Source organism: Macrobrachium rosenbergii, unplaced genomic scaffold (genome assembly GCF_040412425.1).
Source record: "Macrobrachium rosenbergii isolate ZJJX-2024 unplaced genomic scaffold, ASM4041242v1 171, whole genome shotgun sequence".
Taxonomy (NCBI): Eukaryota; Metazoa; Arthropoda; class Malacostraca; order Decapoda; family Palaemonidae; genus Macrobrachium; species Macrobrachium rosenbergii.
The window spans coordinates 339,421-366,920 of NW_027100729.1; the positions used below are offsets into that span (position 1 = coordinate 339,421).

Sequence of the window (27,500 nt, forward strand, 5' to 3'; positions counted from 1 at the left end):
GCCTGCCTGGATGTAAACATTCCAATTTGCTTTCGGCCGTCATAGACTGCGGACATGTGTTTCTCGCTCTCTGCCCGACTCCCTTTGAGCTTTATTCCCAGTGGGAACTTTCTTGTTTTGGTTTTAAAATGAATGTTGATAAGTCCTTTAAGCCCTCCTTCCCCCAGCATGTGTGTCTTTGGGTGGGAGGCAAGAAATGTAATTCATTTAGGTCTAGTGTTAATACGGACCCACATGCCCTCTGCCCCACCTGCAGGGGACGTTTGTGTTCGCGTGCTTCTCCCTGTTCGGAGTGTTGCTCCTGGTCAGCCGAGCAGTGGGTGAAATTTGAGGGGAGGAGACGATACCGTAGGAAGCCCGTGGTGGCTAATCCGTCAGGATAGTTTCTCCCTCCCGGCAAGCGTCCCCTTCTTGCTGCCTCTCCCTCGGGTGAGGACTCCCCTTCCCCTTCCTCATTCGTTTCATTGGGTGTGGAAGGCCGCGGGGGAGCGGACGTTCAGGACATCCTCTCTGGGGCCTCTCCTCGCTCTGGGGGTGAATTTTTTCCCCCGGAGCGGGTAGAGGCTTCCTTTTTAACCCGACTCTGTCCTCAGGCTTGGGGGTGGAAGCGTCTGTTGGTGGCCAGGTACCTGATCTCACCTCTGCCTGGCGTTCCGTCACTGGAGGGTCTGGTGTCCCATTTGTCAGGCCCTCCGGTGACAACCCACGCACCCACTGCATCCACCACCACAACCGTCACCATGTCTTCACTTGGGAAGCTGCCTGTGACGGTGGTCTCGCACCTGGACACCCAGGTGTCAGCCGCTCCTGCCACGTTCCACCCTGTGCCACTGCCTCCTGGGTTCCTGGCTCAGTTATCCCTGCCTGACCCCTCGCACATGGTGACTTCATCGGTACGATATCTTTCGATGCCTGCTCTTGTTGTCGACCCACGCTCGTTCCTGACCACGGTTCCGGCTCCTCGCTTCCCTGACACTCGGCCTGGCGTGGTTTCCCGTGCGCCACCTGTGCCTTCAACCCTGGCTACGTCTCCTGGCTTTCCTGGCTCCCGCACTGCACCTGCCCCAGTGGCTGCTGGCCCGAGCACCGTCTCCGCTACCCGGGTTGCGCCTGCTTCCCTGGCCCCCCTGGTTGCTGTTGTGCCTTCTGCTGCTCTTTTGTGGATGGGGGACCTGATTGCCATCCTGAGGAAGGTGACAGAAGAAGTCGAAGAAGAGATCAGGGAAGGTGTCATCATCGTCGTTGTCTGCTACCTCTTCTTCCTCTTCTTCTTTCGAGGCTTGCCAGCCGAAGAAGAAGAAGCCTGCCTTCCCCCCAAAAAATCTCGCACCGAGACTTCTAAGGGACTGCCTTCTTCCACAGGAAAGGCAGTGGGATCTCTTGTTGGCTCTTCCTGGTCCACGGATCAGGGAACCGATGTGTCATCCCCTGGGGCAGTCGTATCGGGAGCCGAGGGCGTGCAGACCGCGGTTTGCACTCCCCCCGCTGCGCCGAAGAGGCCTGCTTCTAAGGCCAGCGGGACCGTGTGGGACACTCGCTTGTGATTCGCTCCGAGTACCAGGGTCTCTAAGGAGACCCAGAGTACCCTGGTCTGGTACGGGAGAAACTGTACCGACTCGGGCACGGGACAGGAAAAAGAGTCCAGTCATGCAGGTGCTCAGACTCTTCCTGCTGGTACTTCTTCGAGTACCAAGCCAGGTTCCCGGGAAGGTGCGCTGGTCCCTTGGGTCCGGACACCTGGTGAGGTAGGGAAGAGGTCCCCTGCTCAGTCTTCCCGAGAGGTTTCGGCCTCGAAGAAGACTGGGGCAAGTCCAGAGGACAGCGCATGTTTCCGCCAGCCATCCGTGCGCTCGACTCTTCCCAGTTCCTCACCACGTTCGTGTGGCTGGCCTGGCTTGGGGGAGCCGAGTGCCTGGCTCAACTCGTGTGAGCCGCTATGCTCTCCTCGGGAGAACGCTGCGCCCAGGTGAGGTGAAAGCGTTCTCCTCGACCCGGGTTGGTGACCGCTCCCAGCCCGCTGCTCCTCTTGGTTCTGCCAGCAAGACCATGTGAGTGCCTGATCCTCCTCTCCTGTTCCCTCTAGCTCCTGGGCTCCTCCCAGGGGGTGCGAGTCGGACAAAAAGAACTCTGGCGAGTTGTCTCCACAGAGTTCTACCTCGAGGGTGTACGTGCCTGGCTCGGACCTCGGTTTGGCCAGGTCGTACGCCTGCATGGTGCGGGAAGGATCAGGGCGGTCTGCCGAGGTTCTCCGTCCTGCAGGGAGAGTAGATTGGGAGGACTGCACCCTGGAAGGACTTGAGAATCCCCTTCCCCAGGATGCGGACACCCCCGAGATACAAAGGACTTTTGCTGAGGTAATTGCACTGATTCGTCAGTACAACAACCTCGGGGAAGGGACCACGGACTCGTCTGTGGATTGTCCGTCGTGCCTCGAATCCTTCTGGGGACCCAAGAAGGAACCCAAGGCTTTGGTGGGGCTGCCGTTGTCCACACTTGCCGAGGGGTCCTCGATCAGGTGAATGGTCTTGTGTCTGGGCAGGACAATTCACTTTGATCGAACTGCTCGGACAAGCTGCTTCCCCCTCCTCTGCCTTGTCAGAAGAGTTTCTATACGCTGTCGGAGAGGTCATTGCCATCTAAGCAGGTTGACCCAGACCTGGCTCATCTGGATCCGGGTCTTTTGTTGCAGCAGCTTATTGCAGAGAGTCTCTCCCTCTCTCAGCAAGAGGCTGCAACCCTGGAAGCCACTGGGGAAGACTCCATTTTCGGGAGACTATGCCAGTCTGGAGGTAGAGCCATCTCCTATGTCGCCCACCAGACGGCAAACCTGTGGGCTAACCTGGTCCTGAAGTGAAGGGACGCCATTCTTTCTTCTTCTCCAGGTCCACAGGGCCCCAGTCAGCAGTGACCCTGTGGAACGGACCGTTGCTGGGGTCCACCTCTCTTTTCTCTAGAGAGTTGGTGGACGCCCGGTGGACAAGTGTCGGACTGATGGCAGCGACCGGCTTGCTTACCAGGCAGTGGCCAAGCCTCCAGGTCTTCGCATTGTACTGCGGCCAGGCCCTTGGGTCAGGCTAGCACTTCCTTGGCCCCTAAGAAGTCCCAGTCTTTGAAGGGATCCCATGGAAACACCCAGCCTTCTTCCTCTGGAAAGGATGGGTCTTTCAGCCCACTTTCCAGTCCGGAAAAGGGGGCAAGGGGAAGAAGAAGAAGGGGAAACACTAGGGGCGGCGTTCCCCCCCAACTGCTGCCGAAGGTAGGGAGTTGCCTGTCGAGCCATTGGACAACATTGCAGCGACACAGAGCCGAGACCTGGATGGTGGATGTCCTTCAGGAGGGATATCTACTACCCTTAGAGCCTTGGCCACTCCTCGCCTACGCTCCGGTCCGTCTCCGCACCTACGTCCAAGGAACACCGAAGGACTCTGCACTAGAGCAAGAAGTGCAAGCCATGCTGAGCAAGGGTTCTGTGGAAGTCGTGTCAGACTGGTCCCCAGGCTTTACAGCCACGTCTTCCTCGAGAGAAAGCCACAGGGATGGAGACTGGTCATAGACCTCTCTCCCATGAACTGATTCGTTTGCCAGACTTGGTTCACAATGGAAACGACGCGTTCATGCTTGCTTCCATCAGGAGAACAACTTCGTGCTTGCGGTCGACTGAAAGGATGCGTATTTCCAAATACCCATTCATCCGTCCTCTCGCAAGTACCTCCACTTTATCCTCGGGAAGACGGTCTTCCAATTCAGGGCACTCTGCTTCGGGCTCTCAACCACTCCCCAGGTGTTCACGAGAGTCTTCTCTCTTGTGTCAGCTTGGGGCCCATTCACACGTGATATGTCTACTGAGGTATCTCGACAACTGGCTGGTCGTGGCGAGCTCCCGCTCGCAGTTGCTGCAGGACAGGGATTGGCTCCTTGAGTTTTGCCTTGATCTTGGAATCATGGTGACCTCGAGAAGTCAGATCTCAACCCCAAGCAGGGGGTAAAGTACCTGGGCATGCTGATAGACACGGTAGCAGCGAAAGTCTTGACCTCGGACTCTCGTATCAGCAGGTTCAGGCAGGCAGCACAGCTGTTCCTGTCATGACAGGAGCAGCCAGCCCAGCAATGGCAAGTCGTCACCGGTCACCTGTCGTCGCTGGAGAAGCTGGTACCTAATGGGCGTCTTCACCTGCGGTCTCTACAATGGAGGCTAAAGGAGTATTGGTCCCAGTCCTTTCTCATCCCTCTTTCTGAGGAGGTGAGAGAGGACCTTCACTGGTGGATGGATGACAGGAACCTCTTGATAGGAGTATCCTGCATACTCCCCTCCGGACATGCTGCTGTTCTCAGACGATCGACCGAGGATGGGCGCACACCTGGGGAGTTGCTGACTTCAGGAGAGTGGCACCGAGACGACAAGCACCTTCGCATCAACATCCTGGAACTCAAGTCAGACTTGCTGGCTCTCCAAGAGTTGTGGGATCAAGTGATGGGACACTCCATGGTACTGATGAGCGACAATCCCACCATAGTGGCATACGTCAACAAGCAGGGGGGTCTAGTGTCCCTCCTGCTCCGCCAGTTGATGATGCAGGTGCACGAGTGGGCCATAGCTCACTTGGTAGAGCTGTCAGCCAGGTACATTCCAGGCAAGAGGAATGTCGTGGCAGACAAGCTCAGCCGCCAGAACCAGGTGATCGGAACCGAATGGTCCCTTCACTTGGAAGTGACGGAAAGGCTGTTCGACCTGTGGGGGCGTCCAGTCATCGATCTGTTCGCCACCCGGCACAACAGAAAACTCCAGGTCTTTTGTTCTGCCGTGCCGGACCCATGGGCCGCTGTGGAGGACGTATTCCAGCACCCTTGGGACAACCTCGACGTCTACGCCTTTCCTCCGTTCTGTCTGATTCACAGAGCGATCAGCCGGGCGATGATCACCTGAATCTCAGAATGAATCTGGTGGCACCCAGCCATTTCGTATCCCGACCTGCTAGCTCTCCTCTCCGAGGTGCCGAGAGGGATCCCCCCCTTGCCCAACCTGCTGTGTCAACCCCATGTAGAGCAGTACCACCAGGCAGTGCAGTCCCTGTGTCTTCATGGCTTGAGGCTTTTCGCGTCACACAGCAATGGAGATGGCCTGGTACCTCAGACGATCCTCCTTAGCGGTATACCAGGGGAAGTGGTCCATCTTCTGTGGTTGGTGTCGTGGACGGGGTATCTCTCCGGTCGGAGCAACTGTTCAGCAGGTTGCAGACTTCGTCTTCCTTCGCCGAGAGAAGCTTTTCTCTGTTTCAGCTGTAAAAGGCCACTGCGCTGCACTCGGCCTAGTCTTGCAGCTGAAAAGGAGTAGAGAACTCCTCCTTTGAGATTTCCCTACTGATGAGAAGCTTCGAAAGGTCTTGCCCACCCACGGACCTCAGGCCCCCTGCATGGGATGTGACTCTCATTCTAAGGAGCCTGACTCTTGCACCGTACAAGCCTTTACGAGAGTTGTCAGAAAGGGACCTAACCCTCAAGACCGTCTTCTTGCTGGCCCTGGCATCGGTGAAGGGAGTTGGCAAACTGCATGGACTTTCCTTCAGTGTTAAACACTCGAGGGGATGGGATCGGTTATACTCGATTTCGTCCCGGATTTCGTGGCGAAGACTCAGAGTTCTTTGGTCCCTGACGCACGGTTCGAGTCCTTCACGATCCCCTCCCTAGAGGACTTTGTAGGTAACAAACCAGACGAGATGTTACTGTGTCCTGTTAGAGTGCTGCAGCGCTATCTGAAGAGGACTCGATGTCTCCGGAGTGTCGACGACTCTTCGTTAGTACTGGCTCGACCAAGAAAGAAGTCTCCAAGAACACGATCTCCTTCTGGCTTCGTGAGATGATAAGGAGAGCGTATTCTGCTGCTGGAGATGGCACCGGTACGCTTCGTCCGAGAGCTCACGAAGTCCTCAGCATTGGTCCGTCCCTCGCATTCTGGAAGAACATGTCAGTTCTTCAGGTGCTGAAGGCGGGAGTGTGGTCCCAGCAGACTACCTTCACCTCCTTCTACCTCCGGGATGTTGCACACAAGTCCTTGGACATTTTTTCCTTGGGTCCTGTGGTGGCTGCTCAACAAGTTGTGTAGCTCACCCGGCTCTTCTAACAGGACAGGTTGCATCTCGGCTAAGATGTACGGTTGTGATTGGGAGAATGAATGTGGAGTGACTGGCCTCTCTTCTTTCTCCCCATCCTGGCTCTCTTCCCACGGGCAGGGAACGGACGTGCCGTTGCATGCTGGATCTGGCGTTCGATGCAGGTAAGCACCCAGTGGGAGCTCCCGTTCTATTTTCCGTTCAGGTTTATAGAAGCAACCCCACTCCTTCCCCTTGCAAGGCGGGGGAAGGAGACCATGACTATAGGACAAACCCAATGCTTGTGATTGCCTTAATGTCACCGACTCCAAGCTCTTCCTAGCCCACTTTGCACGAACTGACGATTCCTCCTTCATGCAAAGGAACCCAGAAGTCTGGCAATTGATCCCGCGTTTCTTACAACCCGATCATTTTGTCAGAGGCAGTTTCCCCTTCCTCGCTCTATCGACCAGGAAGGGAAGACAAGGTGTGGTGAACTCCAGTCAGTTCATTGAGACTCACTCAGATTCCTCCCTCCAACCAGTGAGTCTTCCTAATGTAAAGGACCGACGGTTTGTATATCGTGTCGGAACTAATCACAATTTTTAAAAGTAAATTGTATTTTTCCTAACTATACAAACCTGAGGTCCTTTATATTACATATGCCTGCCTCATGCCACCCATCAATCTGATACTTGGACTGAAAGGCAAATTGGAATGTTTACACCCGGGTAGGTGGTACTCCCGCCTCCCGGATGGTAGTTAACTGCCCAACCACCTTGTTCGAAAGTTCAACGGCCGTTTCCAGCCTACGCTGAAAGTAATTCCTAATGTAAAGGACCTCTGGTTTGTATAGTTAGGAAAAATGCAATTTACTTTTAAAAATTGTGATGTTTTGTCAGAAACTGTCTGCGCTCTAGATTAAACAAACTTCTGGTAACTGTTACTTGTCCAGTTACGACTTGGACCACTGACGGATGGTCTCGTTTGTGACTTTTTCGTAAGTTTCATTCTAACAGGGATGTTTCACATTCACAACTGATCCCTGATCCCCTTTTGCTGCCAAAACTTCTCAGTTCCAGAGGTCCTCTACAGTTGGAACTTCTTCTTGAGAAGTTCAAGTGAAAATGCAATGCATTGCTATCCTAATAACGTACTATTCCTCTTGCATTCCAGTACATTTTTATCCATTTATCTATTTATTAATCTATTTTTCTTTTTTAATAAGTGAGGTCTCTTCTTTCTACATTTCTCTGTACCTCTGACTTCTTCCTAATGAACACCTTAATATTCTTTGGAAGCTTCTTGAATTTCAAGGCAGTGGCCCCTTTGGTGGGGTTGTTCCATATGAATGGGGTTCGGCTTCTGAATGAGAGTAAGCGTGTCCTTACTACAGTAAAACGACTGGTTAGGACTGCTGTACCAGTAAATCGTTGACTTGTATTCATCCTGTTTGCAATAAGTGTGTGACAAGTCGCCTACATGTGTTGATGCACCTTGATTGTACTGTATAAAGAAATAGGTTTATGTTGATGGGCTGATTGTAAGTCGATGCACCTTGATTGTACTGTATAAAGAAATAGGTTTATGTTGATGGGCTGATTGTAAGTCATGAAAAAAGAACCCTCGTACTGAGTTAATTGAATGTCACTTAATACACGAATACATACTTTGATTGTTTGCAGCACGATAAGTAATTCCGTGTTCGAAAAAAAATTTGTATAATCTTCAAAATATATTTTTTCGTGATACACATCACCGTTGTTTGATTGGCCAAACTGTACTACACATTCTAAACCGGTTAATGTTTGTGCAGTACTTAAAATAAACTCGGCCAAATTCACAGGTCTGAGCCACTGGTGGTCAGGATTCACTTGGTACCTGTGTGGCTATTCCCAGTGTTTTTGTAAGCACGTGTGCAACTCTATATATATGGTTAACATGTGCTTACACAAACACTGAATTCTGACCACCTGTGGCTCAGACCTGTGAATTTGGCCAAGTTTATTTTAAGTGCTGCACAAACATTAACCGGTTTAGACTGTGTAGTACAGTTTGGTCACTCAAACAACGGTAATGTGTAAGCACGAAGAAATATATCTTGAAGGTTTTACAAACTTTTTTTTTGAACGTGGAATTACTTATCGTGCTGCAAACAAACAAAGTACTGTATTCGTGTATTGTTGAGTGACGTTAAATTAACTCGGTACGAGGGTTCTTTCGTCATGACTCACAATCAGTGTATATAACTGTATATATATGGTTTGACACTATGGGACGAAGCTCTGTGTAAGGCCGCAGATGTGTGCATATGGCAAACTCAAAACGGAAGGGTACTGCGTAGCAATTAGAGGTAGACGACAGCGAATTGTAAAAAGTCTGACATAACTTAAGGGTAGTTTTGAGTATCTATTATCCTTGCCTGTGAATTTATTGAATCCCTGTCCATTTAATTTCTACCTAACCTTGGGATCGAACCCAGGACTCTCAAGCGAAGGGCAGTTTCACTGCCAAACAAACCATTTACGGTCGGCTCTCTCTTTACGGAGTCTTAAACTGATGAATGGCTGAAAGTGCACCATTTCTTAACTTTCAAATTCTCCTACAATCTCTGTGGTTGGTGGCACCTTTACTTTACATTTGAGAACCCTGGTTTCACTCCTGATGCAACTTGGAATGTTAATAGTTTTAATAGCGGTTTCGCAGCTCACCTAGTTGAACAATTACCATCTTTTGGTTGATATAAATAAGCCAAAACTTTACTGGTAGGTAAAAGGTAATTGGTATTCTGGATAAAGTTTGGACAAAGCAAATCACAATGACATTGTATTGTTACTTGTGTTGCCTATGTCAAATATTTGGGGTAGGACCAGTCAGCAATTTTGTGAAGAATTCCAGTTAGAAACGATACTGTGAGCAGATACCAGGACAGGTTCTTTGAGATTTGGAGTTTGGGAGGTTTTTTGGGGCAAAATTTCATCAACATTCTTTCATTTGTGTTCTGAAGATTGCAACATGCTTCGGTTTTTGCCAGAGTACCTACTCGTGTCCTCAACCCCGTCTTGAGCTCGTTCCTACCAGCTGAACGCTTCGCGTAATCCCTCAAACCCCAGATCTTGAGGAAGCTGTCGCGATATCCTAAGGAGCCGTTAAATTCTCCAGCTCGGGAATTCAGTGGCGGTACCATCCCAAGCACTGATTGGGTCCAGCATCCGTCGACTAAAGCGTTTTGCGACGTTGCCCAACCGGAAACTAATCAGACCCAACACTGCTCATTTGTAGCCTGACCTGTGTATTGTAGAGATCATTAAAGGTGCTTTGCAGCGTCCCTTCCAGAGGCCCCCAGCTGCAACCCCTTTCGTTCCTTTTACTGCACCTCCATTCATATTCTCTTTCTTCCATCTTTCTGTCTACCCTCTCCTAACAATTGTTTCGTAGTGGAACTGCAAAAGCTTTTCCTCCTGTTACACCTTCCAAACCTACCTACTCTCAGTTTCCTTTCCAGCACTGAATGACCTCATAGGTTCCAGTGCTTGGCTTTTGGCTTAAACTCTGTAGTATTCCATTCCATCATTTTAGCCTAGTTATGACAGACTATGGCTTTGTTGAAAGTTTACCAGGGATTTTTTATCGACGATCCAGTTTTACGACGATAACCGGATTTCTGGCGCCAATATGCGCCGATCTCCGCTTATCGACGCCAATCCCCACTTAACAGCAGTGCCGATTTTCGGTTATCGTCACGCCGTTGGGAATGGAACCCCTCCGATTACCAGGGATGCCACCAGCACTGTGATGTGTGCAAGTTGCGAGTTTCAATTTTTGGGGGGCAAATAGCGACCAAGTGACGCTTTGGTCTTCGGTGCTGTGGAAATTCTTATACGAGGTTCGATTTGTGACCGAGTAATTCTGGTAGATTATATTGCTGCTTTCGATTCAGTGCATCACAAGGCACTTATTTACAAACTTCAGGATCTGGGAGTCGGTGGATATGTTTCAGGTTTACTTCAAGATTTCCTTACAGGCTGCAGGTCTATTAATGTGTTTGGAGTTCCACAGGGCAGTGTTCTTGGTCCACTGTCATTTTTAGTGTGTGCAAGTGATGTGGTTGCTGGCCTGGAAAACAAGATTGTTCAGTATGCCAATGATGCAACACTTGTGGGTATGGTAAAGTCTCCACTTGTGAGAAATGAGCCTGCCCTCAGCCGCAATCAGGACATGGAGCAAGGAATGGTGTAGTCGGTGGGGTACGAGGCCGAACTCCAGTAAAACGAAAACACTGTTGACTAGCAGATCTCGTACTGATTTCCCACCTCGTCCTCCCCTTCAGGTGGATGGAACTTTGCTGAGTGAGTCTGAAGCTTTAAATATTCTAGGTGTAATCTTTGACTCACAACTAACTTTTGAGAAACACCTAAGGAAAGTTTCAGCAAATGGTGCACGAAAGTTAGGTATTGTTCGTAAGGCCTCGTGTATTTAATATTTCTAACAGTGATAAAATCAGTGCAACCTGTTTTAGGTCATTTGTACTTCCTGTACTTGAATACTGTTCTCCGATGCGGATGTCTGCTTCTGCCAGAGATTGATCTCTTTTAGATAGAGTGGTTTGCGGTGGTAGGTTTCCGTTTCCTAATAGTAGCGGTTACGACTCGGGCCATCGACGGATGGTCTCTAGTTTGTCACGTTTTCATAAGTTGCATTTCAACAGAGGTCTTTCTCATTCACAATTGATCCCTGATCCCCGTTGCATGCTGAAAGCAACGAGATTCACTGAACAGCAGAAGCACCAATATGCAGTAAACGTTTAGCCTCGCTGTCGAACTTCTCCAAAGTTCCAGAGGTCCTTTATTCCTCACACCGTTGGACTGTGGAACACCCTCCCTTCAGGGGATGTCGTGCAGTTGGAACTTCTTCTTGAGAAGTTCAAGTGAAAATGCTATGCGTTACTATCCTAATACTGCACTGTACCATTCTTCTTTGCATTTTAATGTATTTTTATCTTATTTATTGATTATTTCTTTCTTTCTGTATCTCCCCTTACCTTCGCTTACTTCCTGACGAGCACCATATTCTTTGGAAGCTAGAATTTCATCAATGGCCTCTGTAGGCTTGTTCCATATGAATAGGGGTTCATCTTCGGAATAATAATAATAATAATAATAATAATAATAATAATGTAGCCTCAAGAAACACTTGGAGGGACAAATTGTAATTTGAAATTGGTCACATACTCAGCGGAATTTGAAGTTTGGAAAGACGATACTTAGAGGCTTGGGAACATTTGAAGCGCGAACCAACGTCATTGATGTATTCTTTAAGATGTTTTCTGATGTTTTTCCCTTCTAATGAAGACTGCGGTTGACCCCAGGTTTTCACGGGGGGGATGCGTACCTTAGCCAGAATCTGCAAATACTTGACACCCCTCTAAAAATCCTTATAACAGCTTATTTTGATACTTCAAACATAAAGAAAAAGCAATAAGAAAAATGCTTATACCTGGATATTTTAAGTTTTATCACGAAAAGTGCATTTGGTCACGAGAACGACATGAAAATACAGTAATTTGTGAATATTTCTCCATGAAAATACCATGAAAAGGTGAATTTTCCATGAATAATGTGTATGTATGTTCCACAGAAAAATCCACGAGCAGGTGAGGCCACGAATCCGGAGCCGAGTTCCGAACTAGTGCTCACAGGGTCTGGGGTTCGGATCCTCACGTGCGGCTCACTCGGGCATCCAGCTTTAAATGGGCACCAGACCTTCGCTGGCAGTCGAAGGCCACAGGATAAGAGCCAGTTACCGTACTCAACAAGTGTCGAGGCTTAGAATGCCCCTCTCGGTAATAGGCGACTAGGCCAAGACGTCGTTTCGCATTGACGTAAACCTCTGACGAAAGTGCCGTTACACTCAGTACTTACATATGGGTCTATGATGACAGAAAGGCCATGGGGGAGAGTTACAGGAGTACAGTAAACCCCCCATATTCGCGTTCTCACGATTCGCTGGCTCACGCATTCGCGGGTTTCTCTGTGGAACATATCTACCCATTATTCGCGGAAAATTCGCCCATTCGCTGTGTTTTTCACTGGGAAATATTCACTAATTACTGTATTTTCATGTAATCTCCTTGAACAAATGCACTTTTTGTGATAAAACTATTAAAACTGTCAAAATGGGCGGTTCTAAGTGTTTTTAGAGGGGCTTTAAGTGTTCGCGGATTTTAGCTGTGCCTCCCTCCATATTCTCCTTCTTCCATCTTACTTTCCTCAGCCGTTTCCTGACAGTGGTGTCACACTGCACTTGTCATAGGTCTTCCTCCTGTTACGCCTTTCAAACCTCTTTGTTCCTGTCAGCCTTTCAGCACTGAATGACCTCACTGTAGGTCCTAGCACTTGCTAGGATACAGAAGGGTCTACTTACAAGATGTCAAGAAAGATACGGCGCTCGATAACCCACAAAGTGAAAAAAAAACTGGCGCGCAGCTGCAAGACCCTGACCAGTGGAAAGTACGATAGTATGGACCACTGCCTGTTCGTGGTTACGGATTTGCAGATTTTTCTGTGGAATGTACGTTCACATTATTCACGGAAAATTCACCCATTCCCGTTATTTCTCTTGGAGAAATATTCACTAATTACTCTATTTTCATGTCATTTTCGTGACTGAATGCATTTTTTGTGATAAAACTATTAATATAGTCAGGTATCAGCGTTTTTAAAGGGATTTTTGGTGTTTGGACTATTCATGGGGCTAGCGGTACGCATCCCCCACAAATACTGGGGGTCGACTGCATACAAGGCGTGATAAGTACACTCTCAGCAGTAAGTCTGAGCACGTATTTGTAAAAGCCGCAGTGACAGATTAATTTCTCTACTTCCTCGCCTTCGTAGCTGAGAGCTTGAGCCTCACATAGCCCTAGCCTGAAGTAGGCGAGTTGTATTCCCATTGGGAGTTGGGATGATTGATTGATCGAATAATGAAACGCAGGCGATAAAGCCGATCATTGGCATCTAAAACGCTGAAAAGAGTGAGTTGAAGGGGCTGGACATCAGGATGAAAGATTAATGAAGGTAAACGAGAAGTTTGAGGGCAAAGTTTTATATAAAAGCTTTTCAAAATGGGGTTGAGAATTAGCCATTGAGGTTCAGATTCTAACCTGTGGCTCAGTCAGTTCTTTTGTACGTGTGTGTGTGTGTGTGTGTAAGTTCGAATCTCTGTCCTCGCAGCCGATTTCATCAAGTGGTTAAATCATTGATTTTGTCATTTAGAAAATCATGATTTTGTTTATTTATTTATTTTTTTAATTGGAAAGCAAACAAATTGAAAAATATGGTTTGGAGGTTAACAAAAACTCTTGAGCATAACTGTGCTGCATCTGTTGATATTGATGTAAAAAGAATTCCAAGTACATTCTTTAGACCAGAACTGGAAACAAAAAAAAAATAATAATTTTTTTTTTTGCCAGTTCATATCAAATTCAGTCCAAATGATATCTTTCTGCCTTTCTACTTTTTCTCATCTTGGAAGTTGCAATATGCAGTAGGCTTATATGTATCTTGAATCTGGGGTGTGGGTTTCAAATTCAGCCTGACTTACAAGTAAATAGTCAATACATATTCAGCAGCCTGTATGGTTTTTGTCATAAAGTACAATTTGAAGAAAAAAAGGATTGGAAAAACATCTAACACATCAAAAAAAATCAGTTAAGTAAAAAAAAATCAAATAAATCACTGATTTTTTTATTTTTTTTTTTTAATAAAAAAATTCACCAACCCTGTTACTAGGTCATTGTAGCTGTTACAAATATGCTCACAGATGTATATAGGCCCTCTCGAGGTTTTCGTCCTATTACACCTTTCAAATCTTTTACAGTGAACCCCCTGTACTTGCAGTTTTCTTTTTGGTGCCGAATGACCTCGTAGGTCCCAGCGCGTGGCCTTCGGCCTAGATTGTATATTCTGTGTCACAAGGTTGCGCACTAGCTTCCCTACCTATTTAGTTGGTCCTCTGGCGTGGTGGTCAGTGTCGTGGCATGCCATTCAGGTGTCACAGGTTTGCGTCTCCCACGGGGCGACGAAAAATCACTGGTTCTGTGGCACGGTCAGTTACTGCTGCAGCGTGGGGACTGCGGAGGGAGGTTGAATTTCAAGTCAGTGGGGAATTTGTGGTCAATTTGAGGACAAATGAACACACACACACAAATAAAAGCTTCTGTGGCTACTGGGAATGCAAGCGGCAACGCCAACAAACAGTCTGTACAAGACAGCACTTCTCAGCGAGCAGTATTAAGAATTTTGACTTGAAGTTATCAGCCGAAAATGTTGTCGAGTCAGAAAGTTCCTTATATTTAATGTCCAGACCTTTTCTTTCCTTTCAGCTGCTGTTTAGGTTATCTACAGACAGCAAGTGGACAGTAAGTGACTGGTGTAGAACAGATGTGCACAATTCTCAAGAAGAGACAACCAGAGATTTTGGACAGGTTTCGTCTACTTGAATAATGATACGACTTTCCGAGTTCCGTATCTTTCTTGACGTCTTGTAAGCCTCTCTCTCTCTCTCTCTGTTCCTCACTTCGTAGCGCTACTAATGTGAGGTTTTCCTCCTGTTACACCTTTCAGACCTTTCTACCCTTAATTCACCTCTCAGCGCTGAATGACCTCGTAGGCCCCAGTGCTTGGCCTTTGGCCGAAACTCTACATTCCATTCTGTACATTTTGTAAATGTCCTTCGCATGTGCTTGCCGAAGGTCTTTGACAGTCGGAGATGATTTCGTGAAAGTCGAATCGAGCCATTTGACGCAATACTGCGTCTCTATGAGTGTCATTTTATATTGCACAAGTTTGGCCAATCCCTGTGAAGTAGTTCTTGAGCAGGGACAAAGCTACATCCTCACAGGATATCTTGGTACTTGAAATTCTAACCTTGCAGGATAGCTTAGTATTTTGAACTATCATAGGCTTCATCTGCTAATGGTAGAGAGTAAGTACCTAAAAATTGATTTTATCATTAAAGTCGTTATTCTTTTGCTCTGTAAAAAGTACATTAAGACATGGTGCTGTCTACTGTATAGGGGTGAAGATTGAAAAGATGCCTTGGGCCCAGGGTTGTGATGGTATGTGATGCCACCTCGGCCCAGTCATGTTAACGAGGGGGACAGACTAAGCCCCTCAGCAATTGTCGTGTCAGGTAACCGGCTCTTTTTCATGCAGTCTTAGACTCCTAAACAGGTCACCCATTTATAGCTGGGGACTGCACGATCCCCAGGTTAGAATTTGCACCGCAGAACAGGCGAAAGCTAGTTCAGGAACTTGTTTCCAGAGAGTAATAAAACATTATTCGACAAAGAAGTAGATTGATTACAAGCCGAGCGTGGATATTCGCCCGATGCTTGTGCCGTCCAACGGCACTAGCAAACACGTTGGAAGATCCTTCTCGGTGTTTCAGATCGTGATGTATATTTTGGCCAATGGATGCCAAATCCACTTTCGTGAAATGACCTTCCCGCTGTACCCTGGGTGCAAATCTTAGCAGTCTACATTCACATCTTTTCACAATCTCCTCCATTTTCCATTGTGTCTATTGCGTACAGTACTCCAGACCTGAGTGTCCTTTTAGAGACAACAGAAAAATCTTAAGTAAATACATCGATGATGTTGGTTCGTGATTCAAACATCCCCTTAGCTTTTATTAACCATCTTTTTAGATTTCAAATTCCACTTTGCATGATTACTTTCAAATTACATCTTGGCCTTCGAAGAGTTTCTTTGTGTTTCTTCGTTAAGTCCGGGGGCCTTCATATCACTTTGAGGTTCTTTGACGACTACAAGGCTAGACACCTGTTTCATTCGTAAGTCGAACCTTGTAAGCAGTAAAAGTATTTCAACAATACTAAAGGCTAGCGTATCAGTTGGTCGCTTAAGTGCCACAAAAATCTGGAAATTTGCAATGGAGCTGGTCGTAGCTGGTCTGAAATTATGCAGCGTTGAGTTAGTTAGCAAATGCTAGTTTGCCACACATCGCACAATATCGAAGTTGAGGAACATTGGGTCCTATCAATACCTGGATGGGCAACTCCAGTGAATTCTAGACAAAGGAAGGTGCTATCGGCTAAAGCATGCGATTGGATGGGGTCAGTTTACAGTGAGCAAGGTGTAGGAACGGTACTTTTAAAGTAGACAGTTGCTGGCCTTCTCCAGCACGTTGAGTCGAATCTTTGAGACTTATTTGTAGACTCCAGAAGTTGTCTCATGAAAGATTTTGTCATCAGTGAAGGACAAGAATCTTGACAAGATGGCTTTGTGTGAAGGACTTCTTCGTAAATTAAGGATGAGAATCATGACAAGACGGCTCTGTGCGAAGGATTTCTTCTTAAATGAAGGATGAGAATCTTGACAAGACGGCTTTGCGTGAAGGATTTCTTCGTAAGTAAAGGATGAGAATCTTGTCAAGACAGTTTTACATGAAGGATTTCTTTGTACATGGAGATTCTTAACAGGACAGCTTTTCATGAAGGATTTCTTCATAAACGAAGGACAAAAATCTTGACGAGAAGGCTTTGCGTGAAGGATTTCTTCATAAACGAAGGACAGGAATCTTGACGAGAAGGCTTTGCATGAAGGATTTCTTCATAAACGAAGGACAAGAATCTTGACGAGGCTTTGCGTGAAGGATTTCTTAAGTAAACGAAACAGGAATCAGGCTTTGATGAAGGATTTCGTAGTGAATTAAGGTTGAGACCCATAGCAAGGCAAGAGTTAAAAATTTTTACAGCTCGGTTGAAGCCACAGCTGTGCCTAGTCTTTGGCTCGAGGGAATTTCAAGATGTGTTCCTCAAGATTTTGGGTTAGGTACCCTGTAACTGAGGCTTGTCATGCGTGCGGAGTCTCGATCTGTCCTCTCTTGCGATCTGTCAGTTGGAAATGATTGAAAATTGGTTGGATTTTACCCCCAAAGTCCTCCTGAATGCCAAATCTAGAGGGACTTGCCCCGTCATCCACTTGGGACATTGTTCTTGAGGAGTCTCAAAACTTGCCGATTGGCCCTCCTCAAAGATGCGGTGAAGGACAGTGGACCCCCGCCTATCCGCGGTTCTGGATTCGCGGCTTCACCTGTTTGCGGATTTCTTTGTGGAATGTATATATACACATTCGCAGAAAATTTGCCTTTTTGTGGTATTATTCATAGAGAAATATTCACTAATTACCGTATTTTCATATAATTATTGTGACTAAATATACCTTTTGTGATAAAACTATCAAAATAGGTAGTTATAAACATTTTTAGAGGTTTTTTTGGTGTTTGGACTATCAAAATAGGCAGTTATAAGTGTTTTTAGAGGGTGTTTTGGTGTTTGGACTATCAAAATAGGCAGTTGATAAGTGTTTTTAGAGGGTTTTTGGTGTTTGGACTATCAAAATAGGCAGTTATAAGTGTTTTTAGAGGGTTTTTTGGTGTTTGAACTATCAAAATAGGCAGTTATAATTGTTGTTAGAGGGATTTTTGGTGTTTGAACTATCAAAATAGGCAGTTATAAGTGTTTTTAGAGGGTTTTTGGTGTTTGGACTATCAAAATAGGCAGTTATAAGTGTTTTTAGAGGGATTTTTGGTGTTTGAACTATCAAAATAGGCAGTTATAAGTGTTTTTAGAGGGTTTTTGGTGTTTGGACTATCAAAATAGGCAGTTATAAGTGTTTTTAGAGCGATTTTTGGTGTTTGAACTATCAAAATAGGCAGTTATAATTGTTTTTAGAGGGATTTTTGGTGTTTGGAACTATCAAAATAGACAGTTATAATTGTTTTTAGAGGATTTTTGGTGTTTGAACTATCAAAATAGGCAGTTATAAGTGTTTTTAGAGCGTTTTTTGGTGTTTGGACTATCAAAATAGGCAGTTATAAGTGTTTTTAGAGGTTTTTTTTTGGTGTTTGAACTATCAAAATAAGGCAGTTATAAGTGTTGTTAGAGGGATTTTTGGTGTTTGAACTATCAAAATAGGCAGTTATAAGTGTTTTTAGAGGGATTTTTGGTGTTTGGACTATCATCAAAATAGGCAGTTATAAGTGTTTTTAGAGGGATTTTTGGTGTTTGAACTATCAAAATAGGCAGTTATAATTGTTGTTAGAGGGATTTTTGGTGTTTGAACTATCAAAATAGGCAGTTATAATTGTTGTTAGAGGGATTTTTGGTGTTTGAACTATCAAAATAGGCAGTTATAATTGTTGTTAGAGGGATTTTTGGTGTTTGAACTATCAAAATAGGCAGTTATAATTGTTGTTAGAGGGATTTTTGGTGTTTGAACTATCAAAATAGGCAGTTATAAGTGTTGTTAGAGGGATTTTTGGTGTTTGAACTATCAAAATAGGCAGTTATAAGTGTTTTTAGAGATTTTTTTTTTGGTGTTTGAACTATCAAAATAGGCAGTTATAAGTGTTGTTAGAGGATTTTTGGTGTTTGAACTATCAAAATAGGCAGTTATAATTGTTGTTAGAGGATTTTTGGTGTTTGAACTATCAAAATAGGCAGTTATAATTGTTGTTAGAGGATTTTTGGTGTTTGAACTATCAAAATAGGCAGTTATAATTGTTGTTAGAGGGATTTTTGGTGTTTGAACTATCAAAATAGGCAGTTATAATTGTTGTTAGAGGATTTTTGGTGTTTGAACTATCAAAATAGGCAGTTATAATTGTTGTTAGAGGGATTTTTGGTGTTTGAACTATCAAAATAGGCAGTTATAAGTGTTGTTAGAGGATTTTTGGTGTTTGAACTATCAAAATAGGCAGTTATAATTGTTGTTAGAGGGATTTTTGGTGTTTGAACTATCAAAATAGGCAGTTATAATTGTTGTTAGAGGGATTTTTGGTGTTTGAACTATCAAAATAGGCAGTTATAAGTGTTGTTAGAGGGATTTTTGGTGTTTGAACTATCAAAATAGGCAGTTATAAGTGTTTTTAGAGGGTGTTTTTGGTGTTTGAACTATCAAAATAAGGCAGTTATAATTGTTGTTAGAGGGATTTTTGGTGTTTGAACTATCAAAATAGGCAGTTATAATTGTTGTTAGAGGGATTTTTGGTGTTTGAACTATCAAAATAGGCAGTTATAAGTGTCTTTAGAGGGTTTTTTTTGGTGTTTGAACTATCAAAATAGGCAGTTATAATTGTTGTTAGAGGGATTTTTGGTGTTTGAACTATCAAAATAGGCAGTTATAAGTGTTGTTAGAGGGATTTTTGGTGTTTGAACTATCAAAATAGGCAGTTATAAGTGTTTTTAGAGGGTGTTTTTGGTGTTTAAATCATCAAAATAGGCAGTTATAATTGTTGTTTGAACTATCAAAATAGGCATTTATAATGGTTGTTAGAGGGTTTTTTCGTGTTTGAACTATCAAAATAGGCATTTATAATGGTTGTTAGAGGGTTTTTTCGTGTTTGAACTATCAAAATAAGGCAGTTATAATTGTTGTTAGAGGGATTTTTGGTGTTTGAACTATCAAAATAGGCAGTTATAAGTGTTGTTAGAGGGATTTTTGGTGTTTGAACTATCAAAATAGGCAGTTATAAGTGTTTTTAGAGGGATTTTTGGTGTTTGAACTATCAAAATAGGCAGTTATAATTGTTGTTGTTCAAAAGAGGGTTTTTTGGTGTTTGAACTATCAAAATAAGGCAGTTATAATGGTTGTTAGAGGGTTTTTTGGTGTTGGAACTATCAAAATAGGCAGTTATAATTGTTGTTAGAGGGATTTTTGGTGTTTGAACTACCAAAACACTTGGGTATAAGCATTTTTAGAGGTGTGTCAAGTATTCGCAGATTTTAGCTATTCGCTTGGGTTTGTGGAATGCATCGCCCACGTGTACCGGGCGTCGACTGCATACCGTTCCTTCAGTTTAGGGTCCTCATTGTCAACCTCCATTGCAACCGTCATGCAATAGGTGGCGTTGGTTCAGCCTAGGGTCATGTCGTCACTCCCTGAAGTAACCTTTACCCCATAGATGCCGTGCGTCCTTTGCAGTCTCTCATGGGGTGCACTGTAGGCATTAATTGAAGGTTCTTTGCAGTGTGCCTTCGGGCCCTAGCTGCCACAACCCCTTTCGTTCCTTTTACTGCACCTCCTTTCATATTCTCTTTCTTCCATGTCACTGTCTTCAACGCTCTCCTGACAATTGATTCATAGCGCAACTGCTTTGAGGTTTTCCTCCTGTTACCCCTTTCGAACCATTTACCACCAATTTCTGTTTCCGCGCTGAGTGACCTCTTAGGCCCCAGTGCTTGGCCTTTGGCCCAAATTCTCTATTTAATTCAATTCCCTTTTATGGGGTTAGACATAGCATGACCCCTAAGGTCAGTCAAGGATTAAATGCTCAGTTAATTCATGGTAATCAGTTATTGATAGTCCTGATTATATAGTCAGTTAATTACAGATGATACAATCAGGTTATTGAGGATGGTATATAGTCAGTTAATTACAGATTATACAATCAGGTTATTAAGGACAATCACTTGAAGATGGTCCAGATTATATCAGTTAATTAAGGATTGTATAATCAGTTAATAATAATCCTGATTATATAGTAAGTTATGGATTATATAATCAGGTAATTAGTGATAACCAGTTAATGATGGTCCTGATTATATCAGTTAATGACAATCCTCATTATATAAACAGTTAATAATTATATAATCATTTAATTGAGAAATATATAAATAGTTAATTATCACTGATTATATAATCAGGCAGTTAGGGAATATATAACCAGTTGATTAATGATTATCCTTATTATATAATCAGTTAATGATAATCCTGATTACATAAGATAATAATTGAAAATTATATATACTCAGTTAATTATAATGGTGATAATTTCATCAGTTAATTAAGAATTATGTAATCAGTCAATGATAATCCTTGTTATATAATTACTGAATTATAATCCTGATTACATAATGTTAATAAGTTATTATATAACCACTCAATTTCCCACAATGCAAAGCGTTGAGAACTTTCGTAATAAATCTACCGTTCCTTTGGGGGATGTTGAGTTTCTCCTTTGCTGTCCGCCTTCTCTAACACTATATATATATATTTTTTATTATCATCATTATTATTATTATTATTATTATTATTATTATTATTAATATTTTTTTCTTTCTTTTACAGGGAGATAAATGGCTTTTGGAGAATGGTAAGTAATCGAGAGATTATTAGTGTTATTGTTATTATTATTATTATATTTTGGGGTCGATACAGTGGTAGATAGTTGACCTTTGCCATTTCAGTAATAATATATATATATATATATCATATATATATATATATATATATATATATATATATATATATATATATATATATATATATATATATATTAGTGTCAGTTATCTTGCAAAGGAATGAGAGAGAGAGACTCTCTCTCTCTCTCCAAACACACTCTTCTGTCTGTATTTTTATAAGTCTCTCTCTCTCTCTCTCTCTCTCTCTCTCTCTCTCTCTCTCTCTCTCTCTCTCTCTCTCTCTCTCTCTCTCTCTCTCTCTCTCTCATCGAACCGCCAACAATCAAAACACGTGTTCCAGAAAACGCCCTAACCGGCAACTCTCGTGACACACAAAACCCCTTATTTAAATGAATAATAAAAATACGTCTCTTTGAAAGCAGTTAGTAATAGTAATGATAACAAGAGGATTCTGTGGCCTATTTGGACGCGGCCCTCCCACCCAACCAGACCCCCCATTCGAAGGATTATTGGGTGGGTTTAATTCAAATCCTGCTATTGTTGGTTATTGGGCATCAATCAAGGTCTTCAGGACAGGGGTGTTAATGAGGCGTGTGTGTTGTCTTGGAAGGAGTTGTGGATAGCTAGAGAGAGAGAGAGAGAGAGAGAGTTGTAATAGTGAGGAAGAGAGAGAGAGAGAGAGAGAGAAATGTATTAATGTGAAGAGAGAGAGAAATGTATTAATGTGAAAGAGAGAGAGAGAGAGAGAGAGAGAGAAATGTATTAATGTGAAAGAGAGAGAGAGAGAGAGAGAGAAGAAAGTAAACTTAACATGAGAGTAATATCAATATGAGAGAGAGAGAGAATAGGGAGAAAGAAAGAGTGATATTAATATGAGAAAGTGAGAGAGAGAGACAGACAGACAGACTGAGGAGAACGTAAAATTATTTAAAGAAAGAGAGAGAGAGAGAGAGACAGAGAGGAAGTTGTAATATTGAAGAAGAGAGAGAGAGAGAGAGAGAGAGAGAGAAAGGGATTGATAACAAAGTAAACTTGGAGGGCAGAAAAATGGGTTTGTTGACATACCAAACATGGGGACCTTTTGGGAGAGAGAGAGAAAGATCCTCTCTCTCTCTCTCTCTCTCTCTCTCTCTCTCTCCCTAATGAATTGGTGAATTTAAACAATATTTGAATCTACTGTAATTTAATGGGTTAAATGACACCTATGTAATAATGGTGATGTATCTGTAGCATAAGAGAGAGAGAGAGAGAGCTCTCTCTCTCTCTCTCTCTCTCTCTCTCTCTCTCTCTCTCTCTCTCTCTCTCTCTCTCTCTCTCTCTCTCAAAGCAAGTGACCCAACGCCCCTCCCAATGATGAGACCCAGAATGTAAACATTGATCAGCTGATTTTGACAGCTGATAATAAATAGATGCTTATCCATATAAATAAACCGAGAGAGAGAGAGAGAGAGAGAGAGAGAGAGAGAGAGAGAGAGAGAGAGAGAGACAGACAGACAGACAGACAGAGAGAGAGAGGCCTATGGATAAACAGGCTTAAATCTAAGCCTACTATTGTTCTTATTGGGAGCTAATTAACTGTTAAGGACATGGGTGCTAATGAGGCGTGTGATGTCTTGTAGGGACAATGGAAAGCCAAAAGAGGCTGTGTGTGTGTGTTTGGGGAGAGAGAGAGAGAGAGAGAGAGAGAGAGAGAGAGAGAGAGAGAGAGAGAGAGAGAGAGAGAGAGATGGTAAGGGGGAGTGGAAGGACGTTGAATAAGAGAGACAGACAGATAGAGGGAAAGAGAGAGAGAGAAAACAGGAAGAGAGAAAGTGAGAGAAAGAGTTGAGAGACAGACTGACAGAGAGAATAACAGTGAGAGAGAGAGAGATAAACAGGAAGAGAGATAAGCGAGAGAAAGAGTAAGAGAGGCAGAGTGAGAGAGAGAATAGCAGTGAGAGAGAGAAAGTAACAGAGAGAAAGAGAGAGACAGAGAAACAGATATTGAGAGCAAGAGGAGAGAGAGAGAGAAAGTAACTGAGAAAGAGCATGTGAGAGAGAGAGAGAAAGAGAGACAGAGAAACATATTGAGAGCAACAGGAGAGAGAGAGAGAGAGAAATGGAGAGAAGAAAGAGTTAATTGAGAGAGAGAGAGAGAGAGAGAGAGAGTCCCCCCCAACCACGTGACAACCTTCCATTTGATAATAGCTCCTTCTATTCAATGTCGTTTTGTTTACCGTGTTTTCTGAGTCAATATTATGTCTACTATTTAAAGTAGGGGGTCCTGAGAGAGGGAAACGCCCCCTCTTCCTACCCCTTTCAATATCCATTAATAAAATTGAATTGATTTTATTTTGGGTTATTTTTTTTAAGGGGGGGATGGGAAATTGAACCGCTGACTTGTGAGTTAGCACAGCAGTGACTTAACCCACTTAGCCATGGAGTGAATAGGCCTTTTGAGGTAATCAATTACAAATAAAAACAAACGTTAAAGTACCTGGTGGGCAGTTGGCTGTGTTGGGTTGTAGCCTGAGGTTTGAGAGTCTCTCTCTCTCTCTCTCTCTCTCTCTCTCTCTCTCTCTCTCTCTCTCTCTCTGTGTGTGTGTGGAGAGAAAGAGTTGAGTAGAGTTGTTCAGAATCTCTCTCTCTCTCTCTCTCTCTCTCTCTCTCTCTCTCTCAGTGTGTGTGTGTGTGTGTGGTTGAGAGAGAGAGGGGGAGAGAGTGACAGCATCTATCTCAATTAATTAAAATTAAATGAGAGAGAGAGAGAGAGAGTTGAATTTTTCTCTCTCTCTCTCTCTCTCTCTCTCTCTCTCTCTCTCTCTCTCTCTCTCTCTCTCTCTCTCCCCAGATAAAAAGCCTCTCTTTCTTTCTACTGTCTCCTGAGAGAGAAAAAGATTGAGAGAGAGAGAGAGAGTGAGAGAGAGTGTAAGGCTACTCTCTTGTGACCAAGACCACCTGGCGCCTAGTATGTGTGTTCAGGGGGCGACTGGTCTCCTTTCCCTCCCTCCCACACCCACTCTCTCTCTCTCTCTCTCTCTCTCTCTCTCTCCCTCCTCGGGCGGGCCTCTGGCGGGAGGGGGAGGCCCTGGACCAAGCCCTGGACCTCCCTCAGTCTCCCTCCGCCTCCTGTGACGCCGACGAGAGAGGCTGAGGGACTCCAGGGTTCCAGGATTCCATACTTCCCCGTCGGCTGTCCTACGTGCTGGTAGCATCGTCAGGAGATCTCTTCCCTTCTTCCAGCTGCTCTTGCAAGGTCCCCCCCCCCCTTTCTTTCTCTCTCTCTCTCTCTCTCTCTCTCTCTCTCTCTCTCTCTCTCTGTGTCGTTCCAGGACAATCCCCCTTTGTTCCAGGCTGTTCCAGGTTGCTTTTTTCTATCTGTTTGTGTCTCGTTTTCTAACTTCCAGAGGCCTTACTTCAACTGTTATATCCCCAGCCCTGTCTTTTGTATCTCTGGTGTTCCAGCTTTGTTCCAGGTTGTCTTTCCCTGCGTACATTCTCTCTCTCTTCCAGACTGTCTATTTCTGTCTCTGTCTGTCTTCTACGTCTTCCTTTTGATTCCTGCCTATTCACTGTCTTTTCCAGGGTTGCTTTGCTTCCAGGATTCCCCTCCATCCCCCCTTCCCGTCCTGTTGTGTGTTTCTCCTGTTCCAGAATTGTTGTAGGCTGTCTTTCCCTGTCTGTATCTGTCAGTGTCCTGTCTTTTGTGCCTTCCAGATTGTCCTTCTTTTCCTTATTGTCCCATTTTGTCTGTGTCTTTTCCCTGTCAGTTTTCCAGGCGTCTGTCTCGAGTTGCTGTGTCTCCAGGACCTTCCAGTCTCTCGTCTTCCAGCTGTTTTTTTCTCTCTGTCAGTTTCAGGGCTTCCTGTCTGCTTTCTCTGTCTACTGAGGTCTCTTTCTCTCCTGCCTCTGTCTAGAAAGTCCTCCGTCTGTTCCTCTTTACTAAACCGTTCCAGGTTTCATTGACTTCGTTCTTCTGTCCAGGATTCTGTCTCGTGTTGTTCCTTCTTCCAGTTTCTTTCTGTCTAATCCCAGGCATTGTGTCTCCCCTTCCTGTCTCCCAGGACTTCCCTTTCTGTCTCTGCTGTTCCAGGATTCCTTCTGTCCCTTCTCTGTCTCTTTCCAGGAGTTTTATTCCCCTCTTTCTGTCTTCCAGGACCTTCATCTGTCTTTGCTGTTCCAGGTTTCCTTCTGTCTGTTTCCAGGTCTTGTTTTCCCCTCTTCCTGTCTTCCAGGACCTCTCTTTCTCTCTTTGTTATCACAGGATTCCTTCTGTCACCTTCCAGGCCTTACTTTCCCTTGTTCTGTGTTCCAGAACCTCCCGTTCTGTCCCTACTGTTCCAGGATTCCTTCTGTCCTTTTTCCGTCTCATTCCAAGGCTTTTATTCCCCTCTTTCTGTCTTCCAGGACCTTCCTTCTCTGTCTCTCCTGTTCCAAGATTCCTTCTGTCCCTTCTCTGTCTCTTTCCAGGACTTTTATTCCTCTCTTTCTGTCTTCTAGGACCTCTCTCTCTCTCTCTCTCTCTCTCTCTCTCTCTCTCTCTCTCTCTCTCTCTCTCTCTCTCTCTCTCTCTCTGTCATTTGTTCCAGGATTCCTTCTGTAACCTTCCTTACTGTCTCTCCTTGTCCAGGATCCCTTCTGTCCTTTTTTCTGTCTTTCCAGGCCTTTCTTAACCCTCTTCCTTGCTATTTCAGAACCCAGGAACTCACTCACTTGAGTCGCCTCTTTTTCTCACCTTCCTCCTTCCCTCATCCTGCCTGGAACGCCTTCCAGCATCCTCAGAGGACTCTCTTCCTCCTTATTCCTTCTTCCTGGAAGTCCTATTGAATTCCAGGCTTTTTTTTTCTTCCTGGAAGCCCTCCTGAATTCTTCCTAAGTCTGGAATTCTTGAGGTTTTTTCTTCGTGTGGTTTCTATTTTTCTTCCTATGCTTCTTTTCCTCCCTCTTCCTGGACGTCTGGTTCCTCTCCCCCTCTCTCCTCCCCCCTCTCTCTCTCTCTCTCTCTCTCTCTCTCTCTCTCTCTCTCTCTCTCTCCCCCATGAGCGCCGTCAAGATGCTACCCTTAGTAGGAGTCCAGCTACCGCCTGGCTTCCAGTTCCCTGTGATATCGCCCCTGCTGGAGGCTGGAAGGCGGCGCCCTGAGCCCCTAGTGTCGCTTCCAGTGGGCGCCCTCAAGTGCCTGCCATCCCCCCCTGCCGTCTCCTGTCGCCTGGAAAGCGACAAGACGGCGACAAGTCGGAAGACAAGTCGAAGACAAGGAGGTCTTAGAACTCTTGGGTAGTGACCTTATGGCTTGGACAAGTAAGTTTCACTAACTCTTTCTGCCTTTGATTCTATTATTGATTCTTTGAGTCTCCTTGCTTTGAGTTTTCTGTGATTCTACTGATTCTTTGATTCTCCGTCGTTTGTGGTCCAGTACTGATTCTGGATCACCCTAGCATGCTTTGTTAGTGTACTTTGATTCTTGGGAGATTCTAAACACATTGATTCTTGGAGATTCTAAACACATTGTTTTATTTCATTATCTGGAGTCAGTATTGATTTTAAATTTCCTTCTTTTGGTGTTATTGATTCTACTAGATTCTTTTGACAGCTTGCTAATTGTGCTTTGTGGATTCGTAGTGATTCTAAGTTATTTTCGCCAAGTTTCCATCCGTTCATTTGTAATTCAAATTGATTCTTTTTTGGTGTATTTCTCTGTGAATGTGTTGTCATTATTGATTCTGAATGCCTCTGCATGCTTTCTTAGATTCTTAGTGATTCTCTAGAGATTCTGAGTGATTCTAGATTCTGTTTTTCACGCAAATTCAGATAATAATTCCTGGTTGATTCCAAATATTCCAACCAGTGTTTGTGTAAATTCCTAAAGATTCTAGATTCTATTGATTCCAATTTATCTTTGTCTTGTTTGTGTAAATTCCTCAAGATTCTTGATTCTATTAATTCCAGTCTGTCTTGGCATTGTTTGTGTAAATTCCTAAAGATTGTGGATTCCATTGGTTCCAGTCGTTCATAACAAAGTTTATGAAGATTCTGAGTGATTCCAGATTCGTCCCCAGCCATTTTGGAATCATGGCTCCTTGCCGATTCCAGTTGTGATTCTGTGATCCCAATTTTCTGTGGCAACGCTTATCGAATGCTTAGTGATTCACAAGAGTCAGGAAGTGGAATCAAGCAAGCTAGAATCATCCTACCTGTTGAGTTCAAATCTG

General features: G+C 44.4%; 1 protein-coding gene across 1 annotated transcript in view; it reads left to right on the plus strand.

Annotated features, from left to right (window-relative positions):
* The window catches only part of LOC136838162 (talin-2-like), a 120,530-nt gene that overhangs the window by 1,886 nt on the left and 91,144 nt on the right, over positions 1-27,500 (plus strand). Inside the window, 1 exon segment of the mRNA XM_067103022.1 lies at positions 21,236-21,260. The gene's annotated coding sequence lies outside the window, so the exon portion shown is untranslated.